Source organism: Panulirus ornatus, chromosome 37 (genome assembly GCF_036320965.1).
Source record: "Panulirus ornatus isolate Po-2019 chromosome 37, ASM3632096v1, whole genome shotgun sequence".
NCBI classification, from domain to species: Eukaryota; Metazoa; Arthropoda; class Malacostraca; order Decapoda; family Palinuridae; genus Panulirus; species Panulirus ornatus.
The window spans coordinates 30,005,942-30,024,358 of NC_092260.1; the positions used below are offsets into that span (position 1 = coordinate 30,005,942).

Sequence of the window (18,417 nt, forward strand, 5' to 3'; positions counted from 1 at the left end):
GTTAACATTCAAACATCATTGTCAAGAATTGATTCCAACCTGAAAACCAGATCTACTTGTGAAAATAATCAACTTTTTGTGACCATTAAAGAAACATACTTTCAGAAACTGTCCTTTACGCGGTATCCAGACCTCAAGAGAGTTTCTGAGAAATGCAAAAGATTTATCCTGGAGCAAACTGTATCTCGGGTATGTCATAAACAACTATCTGAAAATGAGCAGATGACTGACTGAGAATATTGTCTGGTAATCTAGAGCGTACTACAACCCCACCAAGCCCACGGTATGGATGTCAGTCGTCGTCTTGAGAAGATAAGATGTTCATCCAAACTACATAATGTCTTAACCTCAGGAGACGACCCATTAAGCGACGGCGCTAGCTTGGTGGGACTTCCCAGATATTCATGATTCTATGAGTCGCTCTGGCTACTCCCAAGAACTTTTGCCGTCAGTGTGGCACTCGCACAGATGCCTGCGTCCAGTTTTAGGAACCTGCTAAACTTGTTGTGCAACTCTTGGGGAATACACGCGAGACGCAAGATGTGTTTATGTTTGCTTTGATGCCACACGAGGAATACGTTTTGTACTGCGGTGTCTTGTGAAGTGTTACTTTCTGAGGAGTGTTGCGGATCTGGTGTTGCGAAGTCTTATATTTCTACGTATTTCAGGTTTTGTTGTATACTGCAGTCTTTTATCCGTATGGTATCAGGAGTTTTGTTATTTCGTTCATTTTGTCCCACGACGTGTCAATACTGTGTCATTTTGTCCCTCGATGTGTCAATACTGTGTCATTTTGTGTTGCCGTGTGACAGGTGATGGTGTGTTGCTCTCCTCTGTCATACAGATTCGTAGGCGTTTCTCCATAGCATCATTTCATGTTGTGTTGTATCGTTTCCTTACGATGAATGTGGCTTTTAGTCTGAAATCGCGTGTATGATGTTCGAATTGCTTGTGTGATGTTACAGTTGGCCATCAGTCGTTTGTATGTCTACTCTGAAACGCAACCATGTTTCTCGTTCCATTAGCTTATATTTTCAAGTAATAGATACACTCAGACGTTGAACACTAAATGAATAATATCAACACGTTGTACTGTTCAACAGTAGTCAATCTGAATGTTCAGAAAACTAGTGCTATTAACTATCCTGTCGACACATGATCTGGTTAACAACATTATCACGGTTAATGTTTTGTATACACTCGCAAGATCCTTCATGTATATGACGGTAGGGGAACCTCATGGTTGTTCCCTGGTCAGGCAGTCATGCGTGGAGAGGCGCTGGCCCAACAGTATGACGTGTGGCCGATGCATTAATAAATAACATGGAAGACTTGTCCTCCCACTGGCGGCCGTGCCTCCAAGCGAGAAGATCCTCACTTGGATCATTGATGTGGCTGACGAGGTATAGTTGTCAACCGGAACAAACATCCAAAAACTCGAGAGTATTTTATGGTATGGGTTTCGTTGGCCTGAAACCCAGCCTAAAAGGTGGAAAATGCGGGTTTGTCTATCAACGAATTGATGTAAAGAAGACAAAGGATATCTGGTAATGAACATGCCGTCATGCCTGATCTGTTGTATGACATCAATCAGATGATGACATAGAGCGTCGTACCTCCCAATTGTGTTGTGAATGTGGGTAACACATTAACTAGAAGTAACGTGCTACGTTGGAGAAACTTTCTAAAACGACGAACCAAACGTCATCTCGGCATAGTGAAACAGCAGTTCCCAGTGGACGCCAGCAGAGAGAATAACAGTAGTTTTTAAATACTGAGATGATGCAACCCACCAGTGCCTGGCTGCGGTGCTGTGTGATGACCCGTTGACAATGGTCTAATACCACGAAGAGCGCCGTACTGAATGATGTCTTTCGAGAGTGACAGAGACCGCGCACACCGTCTCCTGTTTCTCAGTTCAACATCTCTGTAAAACCTCCTCTTCACTCTCCTGTTATAAAAAGAAAAGCAAAGCCACCGCTGAGGCATCCTTGGGTTATCTGTGAATAGATCGGAATGACGTCAGCAGACCATTCGCACGCCCTCATAACAACAAGAAGGCGAACGTGCCTAAACATTACCATGATTTACGAATTCAATAATATTTCGACAGGAGGAATGCTCGGCAAAGGCGAAAGATTTAAGCCAATCGCAGTTCTGTTGGGGTTTAGGAGAAAAATAGCCTTCCCCTTCGGGTATAGTGGAATAGGATGTTGTCTGAGTAAATTGGTCCCCTTGTGAGGTATCTAAGATACACATGAAGATGTATGGGTAACTTGGGAAGGATGAACAGAACCGTTCAATGCATCGGTAAAGCACTGTTCACTGGGTTAATCTGACGGGACTTTCGTGCATACCGCAGCAGCTTTATTTGATGGTGACTTTCGAACATGGCAGTTTTAAGGGCATATCATGGGTCACCACCTTAGGCAGACACACATCTCACAGCGTTCTCAGTATGTATTCTGACTTGGTGTCATGTGATCTTACTGTACGTGATTACCCTAAGTGTTTACGTTCTACACCAGTATTGAAACAATGGTAGAGTTGTGATCCAATACATGCTAATACCAAGTTACACTTTTGGCTTGCCTTTACGCATACAGTTCTCACAGGGTACAGCAACTTGTTGCTGTATGCAGCATGTATGTTTAGATCTAGCCCAAAAGCAGCAAAGTCCGTGTGTGGAATATGTGTATCCATGAATGGCAGAATTCTCAACTGTGAAGAGACATCCACATGTAGGACACATTATGACAATGAGGTTAGGTGATGGACGCAGCTAAGCGGTGGTTGAAAATGCATATCGGATAACATTTCATTGTCATCAATACTGACGTCACATGTATATCATTCCAGCTTTTCATCTGTGATTTACACCTCTTTACTCACTCTACTGTCAGTTCAGTATGATGAAAATTTACAGTGATGAACACGTATGTGTAGATTGAATTATGTATTGTAATAGGAGACCCAGGGAAACCAAGCAATCTCCTATTCAAGTTAAATTTGAGATTCTATAGAATCATGAAGAGGAACAGGGTTGATGTAATCGTGTGTTGATGGATGGTCATGAGTCATGCTAGCAATGCTCTTACTTATTTTCTGAATGTGAAGAATCCATGAATTATTTGTACAAATTTGTTTAATAAACATTAACACATGTCTGACATGTTCATCATATGTGTAACATGTGTTTTTACAGGAATTTAATGCATGTATATTGGTGATATACTTAGAGAAGCAGATCCTTCCTAAGTGTTATGAGTCGTTTGAAGTAAAAATAAGTCAAGTTGAAAAGTTGATTATCATTATTATTATCATCACTATTATTGTTATTATTATCATTATTATCAGTTCTGGATCCCAGGTCTACGGACAGGTTTGTTAACTTGTACATAAGTCTAACAACTGCTAAAAAACAATACAACAATAAACACACGAACAAAAGTATCACAGATGCGTAAAACTGGATCTAGAAAAAGAGGTCATACAGGTGCATATTCAAGAGTTGGTAAGCATTGAGATCACGTGTGGGGTATAACCACGTGCATCTAACTTTGACACCAGACGTTGAAGGTGACCTGGTAATTGCTGACTACACGTGTCAAGGCCGATCAGATGTTGAAAGCATTGTGACAAGCACGTGCTGAATGTGAGCAAGTGTTGCCAGGGTCTTCAGGATATCAACCGTGAATGAAAATTACATTCTGCTGATGGTAACGTGACACCCTCGAGGGTTTACGATGGAGAGAGCGAATAGAGGAGGTAGGATGGAGGTTGTGACACTTAAGGTAGATGGGGATGTAAGGATATGGCTAACACATAGGGATGAGAAAAGAGAGGAAAGGAAAGGGTAGGAAGAGAAGGGAAGAGTGTTTATCCAAGAGGGCGTGGGTAGAAGAGAAGAGGAAGACAGTCGATTCAACAGTAAGTAGTGGAGAGAGAGAGAGAGAGAGAGAGAGAGAGAGAGAGAGAGAGAGAGAGAGAGAACTTGATATCTTCTCCAGGTAACCTCGTTACAGGCCAGTAGGAAGTCTGATACTTTTTTTGTTATATGACACATTTTCGTGTCAGACACAAGTCCTCAGCGAGGTCATGAGTTACAATGAAAAAAGGAAATCAAGGAGAGTTAAAGTGTGAGGACAAGGGATACCGTAACAGAAGGATGGGTGTTCGATGAGCATTCGATAAAGATGTCAAATATATCCGAGTAACCAGGTCTCAGTATGCAAGAAAGAAAGACCAGCAGATCTGAAAAGAAGAGAGTAAGGTTCATCTGAACATCGCTGCAGCCGGTCTTAAAGCAGGAGGGTAAACAGTACTTCGCTAGGGCGGCCGGTGTTTACCGACCTAGTGACGCGGAGGGTGTAAGATGGCGCTCAGCTCCAACATTCCGAAGTCAGGAAGGTTTGCTGCTTGTGCTTTATATGCTCTCACTCTCTGCCTTTCTTTTCATCTCCACTTCTTATCATATGCAGTCTTCAGATGCTTTTCCTCTTAACTTTTTTCCTGCTTTCCTTTTTCCCTTTCTCGTCTCCATAAATCATTTCATTAATGGGGTGATATTTAAAAGCAACGAGTTTCAGTGTCACGTAACATGATCTGTGATGTCAGATCCTACGGTGTTACCTCGGAAGACAGTGAGCTACTGGGTGTTACGTGGGTGTGATGGGTTAACCCTCTTGTGAAAGAGAGATCGTCTGATGTGCTGGAGTGGTTCATTCTATAACTGTAACTCTGTAAAGTAAGTGATGTGCTTTTTTTGGTGTTTCTCGTCTTAAAGATTAGAATTCGATTGTTTTCGAGATATAATGATTTCCGTCTGTCATCGACTGAAAGTTGATGGCAAGACGTTTCTCAAGTCAGAATGAGTCAAAGATAATTTTTGAATCAGTGTTTCGTTTCCACACAAAACTTGTGTTGAAAACGAATTTGTGTGAAACTCTTTCCAGGTCATCGCCCGCCATGTCCCGAGACCGAGATTATTAGAAAACCGCTGCCGAAATTTGGGTGCAATTTGTGGCTATTGAATAAAGCTTAAATAACATGAAAACGATCTACTTAAGGTGTATTGCTTCCATAAGGATATATTGCAAGGAATATGCTGTTGCGACAGAACTGAATATTCAAATTATGATTACTCTTACATGGAGATGAAACTTGAGTTGTCACCTTGAAATTATTGATGTTTTCATTAGATTTTTACGATATTCACAAATTCGAATCAATCTAAAATTATCATAAGAAATTTTAATAATTTGTTATTAAATTAGATTAATGAAAACAGCGTTTGGAAACATCCAATGTTTACGCTGGTAAGAAACGTTGAAAGGTTAGCAACAAGAACAAGCGAGGCACATATTGTGTCTGTGTGATTGTAGGTATGATTAGTACTTCATAATTAATGACATTTCTACATGAGTGTGTGTTATGTGTGTGGTATGGGTGGAGCATCTCAATGCTGGTCCTCTTCAAACCCTTCTGAGCCGACCAATTATCAACATGATTACTGTTGCCTTTGACAACAGCTTCTGACGCTCATTCAGATTGAGCGAAGGGCAGTCAAGTGGTCAATTAGGGGTCAAATATCAGTGAGCTTGACTTGGTAATTGGCACGTACGACGCCCTAGGTGATCGTGCTTGGTGGGCGATTGTGGGGCAGTTGGCAAGTTCATGGCTGTTGGGCGAAACCCCTGATGGCATATTGGTGTTAGTAGTGTTACGTTGATGAGAGAGAGAGAGAGAGAGAGAGAGAGAGAGAGAGAGAGAGAGAGAGAGAGAGAGAGAGAGAGAGAGAGAGAGAGAGAATATGGTCATAGTTTGTGGCTCACAGACAATTTAAAGAAAAACAAAAAGGAATTTGAAGACATAAAGGTTATATCACATGTATAATGGACATATTAACAATGAAACTCTATGTTCAGCAAGAGATTTAATATCCGTAGGTCTAAACAAAAGTAGAAAAACATTCGTTGGCAAAAGTGGGCATTAATTGTCACACGTTTGGTCCAGGCAACTGTCTTTTATGTCTGCCTCATTCACGTAAGGGCTCTTGGCGTTCATTGGGAAAACATAATCTCTCCATCCCGTACATAATACTTAGCAATGCGTAACTCACGCGAATCTTTATTTGGAACTATATTTTCTCGTGGTGTGCGCTTCACGCTAGACTTGGCTTTTGGCATAATCTTGTAAGTAATCGTAAGTGGTCGTCGCTCTCCCTCAATCTCTCTCTGGTTTAGCCTGGAGAGTACTTGAATGGTGACCACCCGAGAACACCAGATGCTGTTGGCATACGCGGTGCGCGCTACGTGGTAGACCTGCCCACAGGCCACATGTCATCATTAGTGCTCATCGCAGACACTCCCTCTCTCTTTCTCCAACAATCCTAACAATCTCCTTCCCTCAACATCCCTAGCGACTCCAACACTCTCCCCCTTAACATCCTAAACGATCACCAGAACTCCACCGTCATCCATCTCCAACACTATCCCACTTAACACCCTCGCTGATCAACATTTTTCCCCTCAACGCCTTAATATCTCCAACACACTTTCCCCCGCAAGACCTCCTGCACCATATCACCGTTCCTTCTCTTGCACTTTCTGATCACATCCACTGCCATCGCAACTGTTGCCCTACTGAAGACTCCATCTTCAGAGAACGTCCTTGTAGTAGAGGCGTTCACTTCGGTGATGAAGATACAGTTGTAAGGGTCTGTGGCCGCGGCCCCGGGGCCAGACTGAGTGACTAACACATTATGTGTTCTCATGGGAGCTACGTGCTCCTGAGAATGTGCTGCACCCTCACAGTGATAGGCAGCGTTCTGCAGGGTAACCCGAGTACTGACTGAACTTCATGAAAAGTGAAGTAAGAAGGTAAGAGAGAAAAAACTCGCATGCAGAACTGATACCGGTAATGCATACACACGCACACACGCACGCACGCGCGCGCGCGTTCACACACACACACACACACACACACACACACAAATTTTTGCCACTACACTTAGAGGAACGTATAGAAAAGATCCAGAATGGAGCAGAATATCAGAAGTGAGCGAGTTGAATTACAGTGACAACTTAGATATTTGACCACCATGAAAGAGAGAAGTGTGGGGATGACGTCATTGCAGACCTCAAGTTTTTGAACCAGTTTGACGAAGTTGACAATAAACAGTTCTGCGGAAGATGCAATGAAGAAACAACCAGTAATCATAACAAAAACATCAGTGAAACTATCGTTAGCAGAGAAACGTCAGTCAGCGAGTGCCAGGCAGCGAGTGCCAGGCAGCGAGTGAATGAAATATACTAATCTATAAAATTGTCAATGCAACCAGTACGTATGTTTCACTTATTGTATAATGGTAGAGAAAGTTAAATGACGAAGCTCCACAAATAGTTGATCAGTTCGACGAGCCAACCTTACCTTAACCAAGGATCATCTCCTGTGGTACTCCCGCACCACACCTGGCGGACCACTGGTCAACAAGTGTGGTGGTGGTGTATGTGTCTTCGTGTGGTGAGCACGAGACGATTGTGAAGCAAGAGCTCATTGTCTCCTTGTTGATAAGGAGAAAAATTAGAAAACAGTGAAGTGCTCTGTGTAATGTGTGGACTAGTGAAATGCTCTGTGTAATGTGTGGACCAAGCTCTGTGGCAACATAACACTTCCGTTATGCTTACCCTCTGGTAAGAAATGGGTTTAGGCGCACTGTAGTAGATGGCATCGTAGAGAATTTTCCAAGAAAATTTACTGACCTCGTCTGCATACATGTGCACATTTGCCAAGAGGCAGTGCTTGAATTGTGGTGTTTTGAAATTTAGGATGGGGGATGAATGAGACAAAAGCACTTAGAAAGCATTTTAGCACTAATCGATTTAATCTGATTAATGCTTTCCCAGTTTGAGATGCTGCAGTGACGTGGGGATGTCAGTGACTTGGGAATGTTCAGTTGAGAAAACACATGCAAACCAGTCTTCCACTGACCATCAACAGTCATGTGGTAATAATTCCCCTCTGGTTGGGTCATTAATTATCTGGTTTACATCTATATTGGCCCGTCCAGCCCTACATCATGTTTCACTTTTTCTCTCTTTACAACATGTCCATCACGTAAACCGTGGTCAGTTCGGTCTGTTGCATCACTTGCAACAAACCTTCCCTGAAATCTGATTGGCTTAGTGGGTCCTCACTTAGTGACGTCACGGCCAGGCCCTGCGCAGCTGGCCACCTCTGACGGTGAGGCTGCAACATCATCCACCCGCCAAGGTCTGTCTGTCTCTGTATATCTACGTCACGCGGTAACTCCCAGCAGTGAGGACTAATTACCCTCTAACAACACTAATACTCAATCAATTATTTGGGGTAGCACCATTTCATCAGTTGATAAGTATATATATATATATATATATATATATATATATATATATATATATATATATATATATATATAATGGCAGATCACCGTTTCATGCGTTAGTGAGGTCGCCATGTGTGTGCGCGACGCACCTGTGTCAGGTGGGGAGTGGGTCAGGATAAGCCATCCTGACAGTATTTTCGTTAACTTTGTCGTCTCTGGTGTCACTTCCCATGTCTTTCTTTCTGCCTTTGATTTCAGTTGTCTTTGTTCACATTTGTCCGTCTATCTGTGTCTCTTGTCTCCGTTTGCTCGTATCTACCTCTCTTTAATCCTCGATTTCTTTGTGCGTCTGTCTCTATATGTCTGACTTTATTCACTGCTGAGAGAGAGAGAGAGAGAGAGAGAGAGAGAGAGAGAGAGAGAGAGAGAGAGAGAGAGAGAGAGAGAGAGAGACATCAGGGAGAGGCGTCAGAGATGACGCAAGCCATGAACAATCGGCTGTTCACACTTGTGGCAGCCTCACGTCACCCTTGACACAGACCAGCAGTGATCCTCTTATGAGGACATCACTTCCACTAAGAATCTGCTAAATGAACATAGATGATTTTTTATGGAATCCTTTTACTTTTTGCTTTGGATTTTGTGGGCCAAATCAACATATCGCCAAGCACAATTCACGCTTAAACAAACTGTCGAATCATATGAGCCAATCATGTTTCCTTGCAGAACTAACCACTTCCTTGTAAGCTAAACTGCACTGTTAAGCAAGTCAAACTGAATTATTGTGGTGGTAACCACTGACCATATCATAAGGGGTAAATTATCTGTGCAAGCAGTAACCTACACTATAGCTAAGAGCCCACCCTGAAAGCAACATCTATAGTTAGCAGTCCACATAGTGGGAGTCAGAGCCCACATTGTATTACCAATAGTTCCAGCATATGGACCTTTTCCTGCCTCGTCTCTTCCTTCATGGTCACAATATTTAGAATAGCATGTGTTCCTCTCCTTTACCATTCCCACACTGAAACAGTATAATAGACTTATATAAAACCATCGTTTTACATGTATAACTAATAAGGATATGTCGGTACTATAGATGTGTTAGACGTAGACAATGTACCCTCATATGTCCAGTTGAGCGCTTACAGCTCCCTCGTGCAGTAAATCATCCCAAGGCCAGCCAGGTTTTGCTTTGGTAGACAGCCTGTCATCCCGCTGGACGTAGTGAGGAGCTCATTCACCGGCAGTTGCCAAAGAAAATGTTGCTGTTCACGAAACCGACTCGTGAAATTAACGTCTTTGCTTCTGGTTATTAGAAAGAAACACAAAAACGTAATGCATGTTGCAGGCGAGGTTACATTACGGAATGAGGCTTAGATCGTAGGACGGCAACACTAGCGGACAAACGAGGGATGAACGACGCTTAGGACTGGCATCTCTTCTCTGTTAATAGATTGCGAAACGACTCTTATGACATGATTATGAAACACTTCTGTTAACACGATTGCAAAACTTGCCCCGAGATCATGTCTGTCGATTGTGGGTAGTCTGTATACCGGGTGTAAGTAAGTACCATTTTGTCTTATTGATTAACTGCAATGATTAGTGTGATCTTACTAGGAAAATCCTGGAAAAATGGATGAACAAACAAGTGGGTAAATATTTGCAGAGGAAAACCTGCGAGGCAGTCTGGGTTCAGAAGGAAGATGACACGTATGTGGCGACGGTCATCCTGCTACTGTGGTGGAGGAATCGTAAGAGTACCAACTAGGCGGACACGATGTTAACACACGGGTGTCCCCCCCTCGCAACACACACACACACACACACACACACGCACACACACGAGGTGGAAACACATGATTAATAGAAATATGTATAAAGACGCTAATACGTATGAGATGTTTGTGTGTGCTTTTTTCTTTATATATGCAACTGTTTGGAGTCGATTTTGTTTCTTAGTGTGTTTGCGTTTGTCTGTGCTTATGTTATTTTGGTGCGCGCCCGTTTGTGTGCGCTTGCGTGTGTTTGTGTGTACACAAGCGTGTGTGTGTGTGCGTGTGTGTGAGGAAATCAAATATTTACACATGCTACAGTGACGGATCCATAACTGGTTTCATACAGATCCTTGAGGCCTATTGCTGTAGTTCTCTTGAACGTCAAAGAATGACTCTGGCCGAGGAAACCCGAGGACTTGTTGATTTCACCTCCAGGAACTGCGTGTTGTACAGGGAAGTGCCCACCACGGAGAGGCACGCACGTACTGGCCAGCCTCACATTGACTCTAGTTTCAACTGTGGATCAGAAAACTCGTATATATTTGACCACGGTATAAGGGTACTTGATGCTGCTTCTCGTGACTAGGAGTTTCTCTGATGTTCAAAATTGTATGTTTGTTTCTTCGTGAGAAGTTCTGAACTTCTGCATTATACTGTGGCTGAGTAAAGTAGACCCACTGCTGAAGTTCCGGGAGGAGGTTGCGCCAGACGCTTGTCAGTGTGTTACTACCTTGGTGTTACCTGGTGTGATGAGCCGTACGTTTACCGAGTCTTCTGCAGCATTATATGTGATGAATTACCAGCCAAATGATGAAGGGTTGTCACATTTGAGTTTGTTTAGCGAGTGTTAGAGGCATTGGAAGTTTTCTCACACTGTGACGAGTCTTCTGAAGATGCAGTAATACACGAAAGCGCTCAGAATTCGAGTGTTTCCTTTACGAAGTGGTAATTCTGAGTTTATTGTAATTTTCGATATATATATATTTTTCGATATATATATATTTTCGATATATATATATATATATATATATATATATATATATATATATATATATATATATATATATATATATATATATATATATATATTCGTTCATATGTCTATGTAAATATGCGTATTTATCAAATTCATTCAGGTTTCATTCATAGACACATAGTGATTTAAGTTGCATGCACCACTGTATAATGTTGTACTTTTAAGCGCTGTATTCATCTCCATGTTTACACTACGGCATACATAGAAGCTTGATTAATGCGTGTCTGTTTGAAGAAGTGATAACATCTGGTGGGACAGACCCAGCACACAGGGTTAACATCAGCCTTCAGTTATGTGCCTACCGCCCTCAGTCTCCGTCACACGGTCAAGACACTTGCCCACTGTGGACACACTGCGTAGGTCTGGTGCCCCGCCTACTGCACCTGGGCCATCATCAGCTTCTCCTCCTCTTCCTCTCGCAGACCGTCACCAGACCCACACACTACCACACTATCTCGTGTTTTACTCCGATTTATCTTTTCCTGCAGATTGATATCTATTTTGATAAGCTAAAAAGCTCTTAAGTTTATTCTAATAAACACTGTCGCATTTCTGATACAGATTTCACGATGACAGAAAAAGGAAATTGCGTCGTAATTCTATTAATGACGTGTCGGAGTTGAGGATGACGCCACAGCTCGTAGCTGTGATCATGGACGTCATGTTCTCTGGTGACAAGATGAAACATATTATTGATCATTTCTCGGATTAAACCAACACTGATCGTGTGATGCAGTTACTTGTGAGCTATATAACCATCTCGGTATATAATCCACCGTAATGTATGGCTCAATTCATGTCAAACCCGGTTAAAGAAAATAACATAGTTTTTAATGACAGAAAATTAACGCCTTAGTTAATGATATCGATATGATTAAGCAAATGCATGAAACCCGTGACGTCACACACTCCACTTGGCCAATAGTAGCCAAAGACGTCACTGTAGCGTCACACCCAATAACAAGACCAGGGTTAGTAAGATGAGACCCGCATCCTACCTCTCAAAACCCGGGGCTCAAAACTGGTTCCAGCTGACCCGTCGGTGTGTCCCTTATCATCATCATCAGTATACGTTCATCACCACTCACGACCTTCCCTGTTGATGCGGTAGATAATTATGAAGTAATCTCAAGGTACATAGGTCTGTCGTAATGAGAAAACTAATTGAAAGTGTCGCTGTTGCCTACCATCTTACAAATATTATTTCAGAAGATCACAGGATCCATCACATCCAAAATATTCATCTTTCATGCTGAAAACACCGAACACTTGCCCTGCAGATGTCCTGCATTTAACCTACCCACCGAACATACAACACACTTCATAACTTGTAGTCCGTAACAGTGGACATGGCTGACTTCCTGAGCAGTTGAGGGCTCATAGAAGCGGTCTAAGCTTGCAAAGTTCAACGTATAGAGAGTATGTAGGTCACACCAGCTGCTGTGACCTGACATGAAAGAGGTTTAGTCTTTGACCACGCGGGACGGTGGACTCCTCAGTAATACTGGCAGGTTAGGAGCATGGCTGGACAAGTGAGGCTCCACCAACATCAACTGAACTATTTAGATCATCGTCGTTGTTGTTGTTGTTTGTTGTTCGAGATTACACCTCCGTACAACTCAGGAGGTGCAAGTTTTAAGCTCTAAGGCTGCTTGCTGGTATTGAGGGACCTAAGCACTGGACCTAGGGAGTTGGGTCTGTCATCCCACCCGGCCCACACGAGAGCCAGATTCCCTCTGAGGTGATAGCGGGTGACGGTCATATATAGCCAGAGATGAAGGTTACCTGTAGTGAGATGCAAAGGTTTTCTGAGCTTGAATATACGTTGTCCCCTTCTGTGTCATTCCTAGTACTAATTCCTAAAGTTCCATTACGGTTTGATATCATGTAATGATAATATGATGATAATAAGAACAGGTCGGCAACAAGTGTGGTAATATTTTTCATGTATGTTCGAGACAGTGAGGTTGTTCCCCTTACAGGTGTCTCACGTGCCCCAGAATGGAATATTACTTGCATACCTGAGGCGGCTCTTCCTCCATCTTTCTTTTATTCTGAGTGAAAACTAACTTTTTTTTTTTAGATTCTTTTTGCTACGGTTGTCTTCAGTCATGTCATTCCCTCCACCACGATGTGGTAAGCACATGATGCGTCTCCTGACGAAGCAGTTATGGCAAATATATGTAGTGGTCCCGTAAGTTAAAACGCCTCAGTCATAAGGTTCGGTTACCCCACAAACTGTTAACACTATCACATTGTCAATTCACTTTAGAGATCCAGGCACAGGAGGCGAGTAGGTCTCGACTATGAGGAAGCTAACATATGACTTCAGTTGTCATTCGAACACCAGACCAATCGGTTTATGTAGATGGTATGTGAATGATGGTATAAAGTAATTTCAAGACATTCGGACATACATCAAGAACGACCGTTCGATCATTTAGCGTCTTCTAAGTGAACCAAATGTCGTCAGATGTAATTCAGAAGGAAAGTAATTGACTTCAAGATTATCTTTTTAATAGAGAAAAATTCAAAGCCTTTCTCTCTTAGGTTGATTCTAATGTTATTGTTCTAAAGGAAATCTGAACATCTGTAGATAATGATCATGGCCGAATGACACACCTGCAGCAGTGTGAGGCGTCCGTGTGCTGGGGGCGGTGTTTATCTTAGTGGTGTCGCCTCCCCTGCAGCGGGAGTCCTCCACGTATTACATCGTCAGAGGCATCAAGAGCGGTGTTCTGGAGCCATCCAATGGGTGGGGGTCTGGGGTGACCACAAGATTCTACTTATGCTGAAGTTCATCCAATAGTCCCACGCTGCTGAGCCATACTATGTTTTAAAGAAGTGTCCAACGAAAATTGTATGTTTAAAGAAAATGAATTGCGACACTCTTTAGAGAAAACTGAAACAGAAGTCAGGAGATACTGGTATAAATTTTGATAACTCGTATTTTTCCCTTTGTTTTCGTAAAGATGCTGATTTTCCCGTGATAAAGCTTGTTGAAATTGATATGCTGATCAAGAGCAAAGAGGGGATCAGTTCTCAAATATATTCAGGAGCTTCTTCTCGGCCATCTTGAAACTGTGAACAGGAAGATTTGTCCGAGAAACAGCGTTGCAGACCATCACTCCGCTCATAGATGCCTGCTCTGGATATGAGTTTCTTAGTTACATTTTCGCGATAGTATTGCTCATCTACATATTCCAAAAGGCAGTTTTCGAATGATTTATGATAGGTAAGGATAGTGGCTGGTCGTCTTGTTAAACACTATGTCTGACCGTTGACCATCCCTGGTATGTTTTAGTTCCAATAAGGTCAAGAGAAGTGGTAAATATTAATTGATGGTGAAGTGTTTATCACACTGAGCATCAAGAAGCCGAGAGTATACAGTATGAGAAGCTAGAGGTGGAAGGTTCCTCACGTCGACATGTTCTGGTATCATGTTCAGGTACCAAACTATTTTAGTCCAGCTTCAACCGTCAGCTGTCTACTAATGTTATCTGTAAACAGGGGTGTATCTGGGGGAAATCTGTTGAAGACTTCGACCAAACTTGAATTTATATAAACTCTTAAAGTTAAAGACTTATTTGATCAAAATTGTAACGTAGAAGCGGTAATGCAACTGATAGTAGCAAAATATTACTATAGTGGAAAAGTAGGCGAGTTTTTTTTATCTCGCAAAACCAAACCCTTAAAGATGTCAATCGGGAAGCATATGTCAAAACACAAACCTGTTGAGTGGCGCCCTCATTCAAGTGGTGCCCAGGGCACCTGCCCTACCAGCCATACCCTAGATACGCCACTGTAACTATTACCTTCAATTTCTCGTATTTTTCAGAAAATAAGATTTCCTTTAAAAACTCGCCATAAGAAGTATTTTTCATGCTGAATACAAATCTGATGTTAGAATATCCTTTATTTGTCTTTGACATTCATTTAAGCTGTTAAACGAGGTCAACTTTGAAATATTTTCTGCTCATTTGCATCTTATTTACTGGGTATGGATCGGTAACTGAGAGCATTATGATGTATTTTCCATGATTATTTCAAGGAGAGAAGTGTTTGAATATCTTATCATCAAGGGGAATCATACAAGTCTTCAGGCTCGGCATTTTGAACATATATCTAAGTGTTAGTTCATCCGAGGGACCTTTACATTTCACCAAAACCATATTCTCAAGTGTCTTGCCTGTGTCTTGTTTCTGTCTGTTTCTATCATTTCAGCCAGAGTGTCTGGTATCGGGAAAGTTTCTTGATTATTTCTTATTCTTTATACTTGGTAGAATAGTTCAGATGTTTTAGGAATTTCTAAATAATGCTTGCAAAGCAGAATACTATTTAGATACTTTCCATCTATTCATATGTGTCTATCTGTCTGCGTATTATCAACTTCGTTCCCATCACTGTGGGTTGAGTCACGTATATACAGACATGCACTTGTTGTGAGCATCAGTAATGCAGATCTGTGTTCTCAACATCCTCTTCCTGTCTAGTAAGTGTCGGTGTTGGGGACTTGGAAACAACACTTCTTGACTGGATAAAAGAATTCCTGTATGAGTATCAAGGAATTTGATTATGATCACTGAATCATATAGTGAGGCTTAAAAGGGCCTGCACACACTAAGATGAGATCTGTGTGTTTCCTTCTTGAAAAAGTCAGATCCTGTCAGACAAAGGGAGGCATTTCTTGTAGGTATTATGTGCAACTTTTTGTCTAGACTGGAAAAGAGAAACGTCCAGTTCTTTCTATAATTATCATTCTGCCACTCTGGTACGTAGCTGATCTAACATTTCTTCACAGAGGCCACATTTTTCCTTTGTGTTTATTTTCTCAATGAATAAGTAACTGTGCGAGATAATGAATTAACTTTTTCTTCGCCTACAAAAGATGTCAGGTCTGCAGTACTAACTGGACTTGCTGGATTTTTTTTTCAATTTGAATGTCTGAACTTCAGTTACACTGTCAGTAACATTACTAGTGAACACCACGCAAGCTTGATAGAAAGTACGTGGCACGTAGCTTCAAGTGCCGATTAGCTCTTGCATACCAGTAGTTTTATTGCTTGAGCGACATGATCAATCATTTTTGTGTTATCTAGGGAAAACGTTATCAATATTCTGGTGCAATTGTTTGCCTTCATTTCTATATGACGTACAGGAGATGTCAGGCTGCACCCTCTGGCCTGTGTTGCTTGTCTTTTCAAATACTTTCTATGTCTGGTTCACCTACACATGTGGGCTAGGCTCCTGGAGTGAATACCACACAATATTACTGACCTCCTTCTCACAGGAACACGACAGAAAGCAAAACTTTTTCCACTGGATAATCTGGAACTGATGACCATTAAAGGAGGAGCAGCGATAGTGCGCCGTCAGAAGCCTACCTTGACGTAGGATGTAATTGCTCTTGTGCTCTGACAATGACATTTTCATCCCAAGCACCTGATGGACACTGGTATATACGGGAGTGGCTGGGATTGCCTCTTACAGAATTTCTCTCGTCCACGGCCAGTACAATATCATAACACCTTTTTGCTACTGGACATTATTCAAGGTTTTTATCCACACTGAGAAGGATGTAAAACTGTCATGGGCACATGACTCTACCTCTTCGTTCGTTTACAAGCCTCAATTACCAACCTGATGTTCGTTTTCTGCTAATTTCATCCATTATTTATTTTTGAAACCTTTCCCTACGTGTACTGTAGGGTCGTCTTGCAGAGAGGATGCTGCGGCTTGATAAGATGTCGCCCCTCAAGGATTATGTGGCCAGATGACCTCACAATCCAACTTTGTCTGTTTACAGTCATTCCTGAACTATATAAAGATTTTGGTTGGAGAGTCTAGTGTGGAGCCTCAGGGAAGCTTTCAAGATGATTTTGAAAGCGTGAGATGGTGCAGCACCTGTTGTCCAGCTCTGCTTGACTGGTCTTATCACTCTCTCTGGCCACTGGTGAAAGGATCAGTAGCACCTGTTGTTTCCTCGTTCTTGACTTCCTTTTCGTCAGTGCTTTTTGTTACGAATCATTTTCATTAATGTGTATACTTCCTGCGGTAGCTTCATGAAATCTTTTTATTGATCTAGTCATTTTTTTGCGGTGTTATTAACGTTGCTTCACAGCCAAGAACTTAAATGGCACTGGATCATTCGTTCATATTCCGGTCTGTGATGTACCATCTGCGTCCAGTGTTCAGGAAGCCGATCTTACTGTATGTTCCCAGTGTTGCTTAACGATCTTAGTTCCTGGGAAAAATGTTTACTAGTATTTTGTATTTCTATTTCCTATTGCTTTTCAGACCAGCATCGTCCGATTGGTAAGTCATTTTTGTCATTATAATGAACATTATTCATAACATGGCTGGTAATATGATCGTTTTATAATCCACTTTACTTTTTTGTTTGATTGATATCTGTGCAACACTGTATTTCAACTCCCATACGTCAGGGATTAGGTTAGTATGAATCTCCGGACGTATCCAGTAATATACAATTTTAGTTTGTGATTGTGAGTACAGTGGAAACATACGAGACAGCGGACTTGATGTTCTATGAGAAAGTTATCTGATCATAGATACCTACACTCCTAATCTATAAAGATGGAGAATGGATGATACGTTAGAAGTCTTCTCTCCATCCAAGACTAGAGATGGAGTAGAAGTAGTAGGATATATTCAACATAAATGGGGATATAAACATTATATGGTGAACACATGGTCAGTAGTGGAGCCAGATTCATCAGAGTGGGTGGCGGATGGTCCAGGAAACAGACGGTCAGCGTTGATACAACAGCAAGGCAACGTCCAGGTAGCAGATGGTCAAACATTTCACATAAGGTGTTTATGATGTGCAGGTTAGACGCTGGTGAATGTCAGGGCGGCCGCTGCTGCTGTATGGCAGAAGTGGGAAACATCACGTTAGATTCCGATGAAACATCACGTTAGATTCCGATGATACAGAATTATTCCAATCCTTTAATTCTTGATACTTGATCCTCGTGATTGTTTTCCTCCTCTTATAACTTACCTGACGTCTCTTAACTCGGCTATTGGTCGATATTGATTGTCTTTGTTACATTAGTCTTATAATAGATTCCGCATCACTAACTACTTGATAATTTTTGTTCTTATCATTGAACTATTGTTAACTAGTGAGGTGCAGACTGGGAGGGAGTAGTTACTGTATATTTAGAGGTACAGAAGTACAGGGAGACCTATCCCTCTGCAGCACAGCACTG

General features: G+C 41.9%; 1 long non-coding RNA gene across 3 annotated transcripts in view; it reads left to right on the top strand.

Annotated features, from left to right (window-relative positions):
* LOC139760679 (uncharacterized) overlaps positions 1-18,417 on the top strand; it is an 87,544-nt gene that overhangs the window by 30,129 nt on the left and 38,998 nt on the right. The window lies entirely within an intron of this gene.